The 8,521-nt window shown below is 41.5% G+C and overlaps 1 long non-coding RNA gene across 1 annotated transcript; it reads left to right on the plus strand.

The window, feature by feature from the left end:
* Positions 1-361: 361 nt before the first annotated feature.
* LOC144736948 (uncharacterized) lies at positions 362-5,098 on the plus strand. The gene is made up of 3 exons (XR_013588851.1): positions 362-1,024; positions 2,159-2,259; positions 2,425-5,098. It is a non-coding gene; the product is annotated as an uncharacterized LOC144736948 (long non-coding RNA).
* The last annotated feature ends 3,423 nt before the right edge of the window (positions 5,099-8,521 follow it).

Consider the following 8,521-nt stretch of genomic DNA (forward strand, 5'->3'; position numbering starts at 1 on the left):
GCAGTCACGAAAGCTTCAAATCAAGATTAAATAAAAAAATAAGTTTAACCGTTCGGATGGCTACCGACTCAGTGCTGCGTGGAAGTGAATCATCAAATAATACATTGTTTAAATGCGTGCTCATACAGGGCACCATTCTTCCAATAGGGATTACCATTGGTACGGCTATTTTAACACACACAATGGACAGGAAGGGCAAGTTCAGATGGCTCGCATAATGCACATGTATAATGTACGGTGACTCAGTAACCCCCCCCCGCCCCCCACTTTGCGCAAGAGCGCAGAAGCGTGGTCACCACATTTACACCTCTATATAAGGAACGAAACAGGTGGACTTCTCTGCAAATCTGGCCGTCACCTGTTGAAGCTAGTTGTAATTACTGGCGTAAAAGTCGTACTCAGATTGTAAATGTTGTGACTTGGCTCTCCAACACACCACCGGTGTGATGTACTAGTATACTACACTATACACCACACTATACACTACACTATAGACTACACTATACACTACTATATACTACACTATACACTATACTATACACTACACTATACACTACACTATACACCACACTATAGACTACACTATACACTACTATACACTACACTATACACTACACTATACACTACTATACACTACTATACACGACACTATACACTACACTATACTACTATACACTACACTATACACTAGTGCTGTACTAGTGACGAATTGGCCACGTTCTGTTTACGTGACAACCCTTACTAGTTGGCTGTGTCGGGTGGTGGCGGGTTTAACGACACATTTATATATTTACGCGATATAACCCCCAAAAAAACACCTCTATTACGGATAAAGAATTTGCGACCACGACATTGAATGCCGAAGATGGAGAAAAAAAAAGCAGACAAGGGTTGTATGAAGGATGTGAAACCGCTTTTCTTCCTCAAATCGTCACGTGCTTAACACCTATACAGCACAATACAGGTGAACAGTGTACTCCAGAGCTCCGCCGACAGCACACCTCAGGTGCAAACGACTCCACAGGTAAAGCCCACACCTTGCTACACGTGAGTGACCAGAGCGGCGATGCTACCTCCCTGTGAGTGACTACTGCGGTAGTGCTGTCTCTCACAGGATGATTTACGAGTGGACGTCCTGCCTCTCACAGTGTGGCTAAATCGGCAGTGCTCTCTGTGAGCAACTGTAGCGGCAGCGCTATCTCCGTCAATGACTAAGGTAGCATTGCTATCTGTACTAAAACTATATATTTTTTTCGATTTAAAGATTTCGTGACTGCAGGGATTCATCTTCTTGGTTCTTTCGGTAAAGTCACGTAGAAGGGAAATTATAAAATAATAAAAAATTATAAATTAATATATATTATTATTTTTAATATGTTGTATTTTTATTTTATTATGTTTTAATAATATATTATTACATTATTTTATTATGTTTTATTATTATTTTATTATTTCCCTTCTACGTGACTTTACCGAAAGAACCAAGAAGATATATATGTTTTACTATTTTTATTTGACCAGGTAAGGCCTACTGAGCTCCATAGCTGTTTTTCAGATGCAACCTGGCCACGAATGATAGCTCAATGAAGCGGCTCATCATGTGGACATTTATAGCAGCCAAATATTCTAAACGAACGTTTATAAATGTGGAGAGGAAAACCGGAGCACCACGTGACCACGGGGGGAGAGAGAGAGAGACATGCAATCTCCAAATATACAGGCGTCAGGGTTGGAATCTAATCCACGACTCCTGCATACTAGGCGAGGGAGTCAACATCTCGCCACATGCCCCTTTAATAACGTTGTGCCCTACTCAGATTAACCCTATATCATGTGTCCAGTATACGCATAAGAGTTTTAGATTGAGCAGTTTGTGTGTGTGTATTTTGTATTGACATGTGTTCGTGATTTAGGCCAAAGCGAGTGTGCGTGTGTGTGTAACCACACTTAGCTACCGCTCTGGTTACTAGTGTCCCTTTGCTCGGCAACCTGTGTGCCAATGCAGAATGCCGAGGGCGCTGCGATATTTTCGAATTGATCAACAGAAGCCATGGACAATGAAATACAATACCAGGAACACGTACATCAAAGTTATTTGTCTTTGAAACAATGTGCCATATGAAACAATACAGACACGCAGATGTGTATGTGCTGACAGGTGTGGCGAACATTCAAATCGTGAAATATCTCCTAACGAGTGCCACGATGGGGATGGGACAAACCATCTCTTGGGTCTTCACTTTAACTACATGGCTGGCTGTAAGTGATTTTACGCGATACATTTCAACAGAAACATCCACGTTGCGGTTATATTAAGTATCGATTATTTCATCTTCGTGAACATGCTCATATGAATCTTGCGAAGTGAAACATTGTATATTTACGGCAATTATTTCTGTACATTATTTATATGTATGACCACAGCCTCTGTGGGTGGCGCTTTGGACCATCTGGATTGGACTCCTCATCACATTCCTCGTTCTTGCAGCCACATTCAACGGCCCAACCGCAGTGAAGAGAACAGTCATCTCCGGCGCGTGCCGTGCACTGAAACTCCTCCTCTTTATGTACGCGCACTCCATTGTAGAAATTAAGCACTCACTTGTCAAAATGGTAGTGGCCTTGGGCAGCCTGATGATCTTCCTTGCTCTTGTCTGTCCCTATTGGAGCATGACTGCAGGGGCCTCGGTTATATTTGGAGTCACTGTCGTTTCACTTGGAGCCTCGTGGTTCTGGGTGGGGACTTGGATATTGATGCTTCTGGCATGGCAGTTGAATGGTGGATACTGGTTCGAGACTTACTATGATTGGATATCTCCCAGTATTACAGTAATTGCTCGTGCGTTTGTGCGTAATTTTGTTCGGGAACGTTTGGAAAACAAATACATCTCTCCCGGCTACATCGATGGCCTCCTGATAATGGCCGTGCATCTCCTCTTGACCCTCCCAGGCCTCTTCCTAGTGATAGTGGGGTTTCCCGTAGTGTGGGAATCACTCCACTTCATGAGGCTGCCTCTGCTGCTAGTTGGCATCACCTTCGTGGTGTTTGCGCTCGTTCCTGTCTTTCTGATCCTCAAGGCTGTTTGTTTGACCTTGGGATACATTGATGTGCTGCAGAGGAGACGCTAAATAATGGCCAACCCACACATACCGTTGTATACGTAACAAAACATTTCACCTAGCTGTTATCTAAGCCGCAGCTCAGGTCAACAGTTTCAAGCCTCCATCACGGTTGGCTACGTACAGTGCAATTGTGCAAGGGAAAAGTTACATCTCAAAACAGTGTCTCTGTAAACAGTTTTTCAAAGTAATATATAGTATCGTAATTGTATAGTGAATATATAGCAGTGTGATATACATTAGGGTGGGTAGAATAATACATAGTGTTATATTACAATGTATACGTGTTTTATAGCAATACAGTATATAATTTAATGTTGGGTTTGTCTATGGCAGTATATAGTACGGTGTAGACTCGTGTGATGTAAGAGAATAAAGTTTAGGTGGAAGCATATTATATAATTTTTACGACGTAGAATTGTAATGTATTACTTACTGTTAGTAACTCAGCTTATTGTAGAGTATAGTTAGTATACTGATGATACTATGTAGTTTATACTTTAGTTGTTTACGTGTTGGTTTTAGTTACTGCAGCTACATACTATTAACACTCCTTCCCTTTATTAATGCTACCCCTATCCCTTCACTTTGATGCTGCTAATCCTGCAATATGCACGGGCATAATTAGTACTATTCACATACCTGCATTTCCCATATCCCCTCCCTTTGATGCTGCTAGTCTTGCATAATGCACGGGCATATGTAGTACTAATCACATTCCTGCATTTCCCATAAATATGCTAAATTCCTCTTGATATGCAAATTATTTTGTCGAAGCGCCCTTTCCCCCCCTTCCAACCCAGCTTATATACATGCTCCAAGCTCGTGTGCTGTTTCATTCAGACGCTGTCTCCCCGGCAGACCTGGTTTTCACCTGAGGACGGCTGCTTGCGTTGTGGCCGAAACGTCGTGAGAATTATTTTATTATGTTTTATTTTTATTATTTTATTACTTCCCTTCTACGTGACTTTACCGAAAGAACCAAGAAGATGAAGAAAAAACAGTTTTTCGTTATACTTTACGTGGATTGGAATTCATCACGACTAGCCGCCGAACGTGTCTTCCACAATTTACATCATGAGAGATGCCAATTGTGGCAAAATGGGATTGATGATTTTTTTCAACCATTATGTAAACAAGAGGTTTTTTTAACAGAGCTAACGGGTTAATGTATGAAAACCAAAATATATTCCAAAACTAGCTAACCATTGTCTAAATAACACTTATTTCTTATGGAGTGGTGATTTATTTAAACACAAGGAAGGAGCGGCAATGGGCTCTCCTTTGCCTCCTGCTATTGCGAATCTGTACATGGGAAATATTTGAAGCAAGAGCACTTGCTTCAAGTACACTAAAACCATGTTTTTGGTTTAGATATGTGAATTACACTTTAGTTGTCTGGTCACATGGTAAAGATACACTTAGTGAATTTATAAATCATCTCTCATTCGTAATACCCAACCATCCAGTTCACTATGGAAATGGAGATGAATAACACACTCCCATTCTTGGATATTTTGCTCGGACGCTGCCTAAATCGTAAAATAACAGTGTTTACTGAAAGGAAACACACACTGATGCCTATCTGAATGCAGATTCGCATCATAACCCTGCACAGAAATCCTATCTCATCAAGACGCCCATACATCGGGCTAAAACAGTGTCAGATGGTGAAAGTCCGAGGAGAGATTACATTTTCATCCTTACTGTGTGCTGTCTTGGTGTAGCCTGGGACTGTTTTTGCTGCCTTGCCCAAGCATGGGAATTGATGTACTTATGCAATTTGAACTTATATACGTTATATATTATAAGTATTTATTTTTACTTATCTGCTTATCTTTCCTACACTTTGCACTCCAATAATTGATTATATTGTTAATTTTTTTAACGTTCCTACCTGCCCCTACTGGACATCTGTTAAAAATATATTCATAGCTCATCGGATTTATCCAGGATAAATAAAGATGATTTTTCCGAATGATTTTTGTCGTGTTAAATTATCAGTAAGTTACACTAGTACTTTTTTTCACAGCCACCCAATGCGAAGCAGAAGCCAATGAAAGGCTAAATAAGCTGTGGCTGAGGTGGTGACTGCTGAGAGCATCATCAGGGGTCATCAGTAATAAAGGTGTCTTGGGTTAGATCGCGTAAGTATAAATGTGTCGTTAACCCGTCACCACCCGACACAGCCAATTAGTACAATGAAGTAGGAATGAGTTGGCACGTTTTGTTTACGTGACAAACCTTACTAATTGGCTGTGTCGGATAGCGACATATTTACCCTATCTACTCCAAGAAAAACTGTATTACGAATAATATTGGTCGCGAAAGCCTGTGTCAAACGGAGGAGTCATCGGGCTATGCGAGATGATTTCAAGACTGCTCCGATTAACAGCGAGAGGGCCATCGGACTTCCTGCTCATCTTTGGGACACTAAAAGACCCACGTCAACTCCTGCAAATACGACTGTCATAGCAACTATGTCGAAAATACAGACACACCACTCCAATAATTGAAGCTGCAAGGAAATTGTCACTGCCCTTCTGTGCTGACTTACAGCAGAGCAGCGGAGTGTTTAAAAGCGGAGTGTTTTGATGTGCTCTCCAGTCGAGAGAGACGTAATGTACAATTGTAGTCTCGTGCTGTTCTTGATTTCTGTTGGATCACGTGTGTCCATCCTCCTCGTCCATCAGACGGGGGATCTTTGGTGCAAATTATCCCACTCCGTGAAACCAAACCACGAGTGTTACGGTTAGATTTGCTGCGACGTAGTTGTTCATAATACGCAATGTTACAATGTGCATTTTCACGATATGATTTAAAAAGGTAAAAAAAAACTATTCTCATGATATTATTAATAGTATACCAACACTGCCCACGCATTTGTGCAGGATCTAACTTAAGTGAATTGCAAGCGATATGGATTGTATTCTGTTCGTTTCCTAACTCGCAAGCCTACTATCAACCAACTACAACAATAATAATCACATAAAAAAGCAATAATATTGTTCAAATCAACCACACTAACAATATATCAACATCAACAATATGACATATCAACAACAAAACTGACACCTTAATTACAAGGAATCATGTTTGCATTGACCACAATACCTGTGGTCGGAATGCAGGACGGCTGCTTGCGTTGTGGCCGAAACGTCGTGATAATTATTTTATTATCTTTTATTTTTATTATTTTATTATTTCCCTTCTACGTGACTTTACCGAAAGAACCAAGAAGATGGACAAACCAGTTGCAGGCGATGAAGTTGCGCGATTTCGAGGACAGTTTGGTTTTCACAACTCAGCTGTGAAACCGGCTTCAGTCGCAGCACCACCCATGCCCGTTCTCGAACATTACAGAGACGCAAACTCGGGATTATTTCTGCATCTATTTATTTGGCCCATCAAACATAAGCAAGACATTTTCCAATAAAGGAACACACCAAACACCGTCACTTTAAATGTTACGTATGTCATAAATGCATACCTGTCAACCCCTACGGTTTAACTGTATTCTTGTACAGGGGAATTGAATTTTCAGGTCCATACGGCATTCAGCCGTTTCAATACGGGCAAAACAAACGTGTCTGTTTCTCCCTTGTGAGGTGACCTTGTATAGATGAACATTGATATTTATGACCGATAAGGTCTGAATTGGTCTGTAATAAAGTAGGGCACTGATAAGAGGGTTGACAGGTATGCAAATGTAAGACGTTGAGACTGGCGACAGCATTGCAGGTAAGGAGAGATTGGCTGACCAGCGTAGCTTAGACAGTGTTCTTGCAAACTGAGTCCATTGTTATCATTTGGCTCCCCATGGTGAAAAAAAAACCACAACGTAATAAACAAGGAATGGAAATTTACGCGTATGGTTAGGTTCTTTAAACGCTTTCTAACAATGCGATTGTCCTCTGAAGTTTTTGCTTTTAAATGACAACAGTCGCGCTCCTGTAAAGGCGCGCAGAAAGCAGTACGTCCATAGGCCACGACGAGACCACGGCGCTCTCATAGCGGCTCTGCCCAGCAAGGTGCAACCTCGGCCGGCAGGGCCGTGTTGCCGATGTTGGTCCTCATAGCACGTCTCGAGTCTCCGAGTTTAGGGTTACCATTTGATAAATTTGGTTTTCTTTAGGATGGGTTCCGAATAGCAACGCAAGTTCATAAAAAAAGCTTTTGTTGGTATTGGATTATTTTCACGAGAGTAGCAGTGCCCAACACATTTGCAGACGGACAGAGCTGACGCATGCAATGGCTTCACAACCTTAGTTGTTGTCAGTCGTGACTCTGAGCCAAGTCACTTGATGGCCTCAAAACTCAGGGGTGGCCCACATTAAAATGGCAGCTGTCAGTCTACCCTCATAAACAACCACCACCAATCGGAACATACTTAACGTGCAGTGTAAACAGCCTTGATATAAAATGCAAGCATACCCAAGGATTAGACCCAGGTGTTTTAATAAGGTAGTACTAGTTGAGTGTCTCTGACATTGACATTATGAACTACAGTACTTAATATATATTTAAAAAACAGAGAAATAGACATGAAAATACCCAGACATGGCCGCTTGTTGCAGAGATTCGTGGTTTTAATCTGGCAGACGATGCTAGTTATAACTTCAGGTGTATTAAGCACAACGTACTAAGCGCCGCCTGCTTCACAGTTGATGTTACAGAACCCCTCATGCATTTCAAAAATTAGGCCATTTTTTGCCGACGTAACGGTCAACATTTTCGAATTTTAAAAATTACCCCACAAACGACTGAATTATTGCTTTCACATTGGCGGCAGCAGCAACATCCCCTTATACTGGAAGACTAAATCTGTCAGTGGCACATGGCGCCTTCGTCATATATACAGGGTGTCCCATAAGTCTGGAATCATAGGGAAAACATAACTAATTCATATTGTTTTGTTTCTGCAGGCCCAAGATGTATCTGAGTAAGGGAGAATGAGTCAAGATAATGCTACTCATAGGAAATAGGAGACAGAGGGAGGTCGCTGTTGCATTTAACAAACAGGATCCTGACCGCGAGCCAATAACACAAAGCTGTGTTGCAAAGTTTAGGGAAACGGGATCCATACAAGATAAACCACGCAGTGGACCTTCGAGCAGTTGTGTATCAAGAACAATGGTGGACACATCGAGTATGTTCTGTGAATAAAAGCGTTATTATTTTAGGTTTTCGTGACTGCAGGGATCCATATTTTTGGTTCTTTCGGTAAAGTCACGTAGGTATAAAATAAAATAAATTAAATCACCACGTTTCGGGCGCAACACGAGCATCTGTCATCAGGTGGGACAACCACAGCAAAAAACAATTGCTGAAGTGGGCAAAGGGCTGCTGTAACAAGAGGCTATATCGGTAAGAGTCAGGGAGGAGGGATAGAGAGGGGGGT

This window comes from Lampetra planeri, chromosome 63, assembly GCF_965212315.1.
Source record: "Lampetra planeri chromosome 63, kcLamPlan1.2.h2, whole genome shotgun sequence".
NCBI lineage: Eukaryota > Metazoa > Chordata > Hyperoartia > Petromyzontiformes > Petromyzontidae > Lampetra > Lampetra planeri.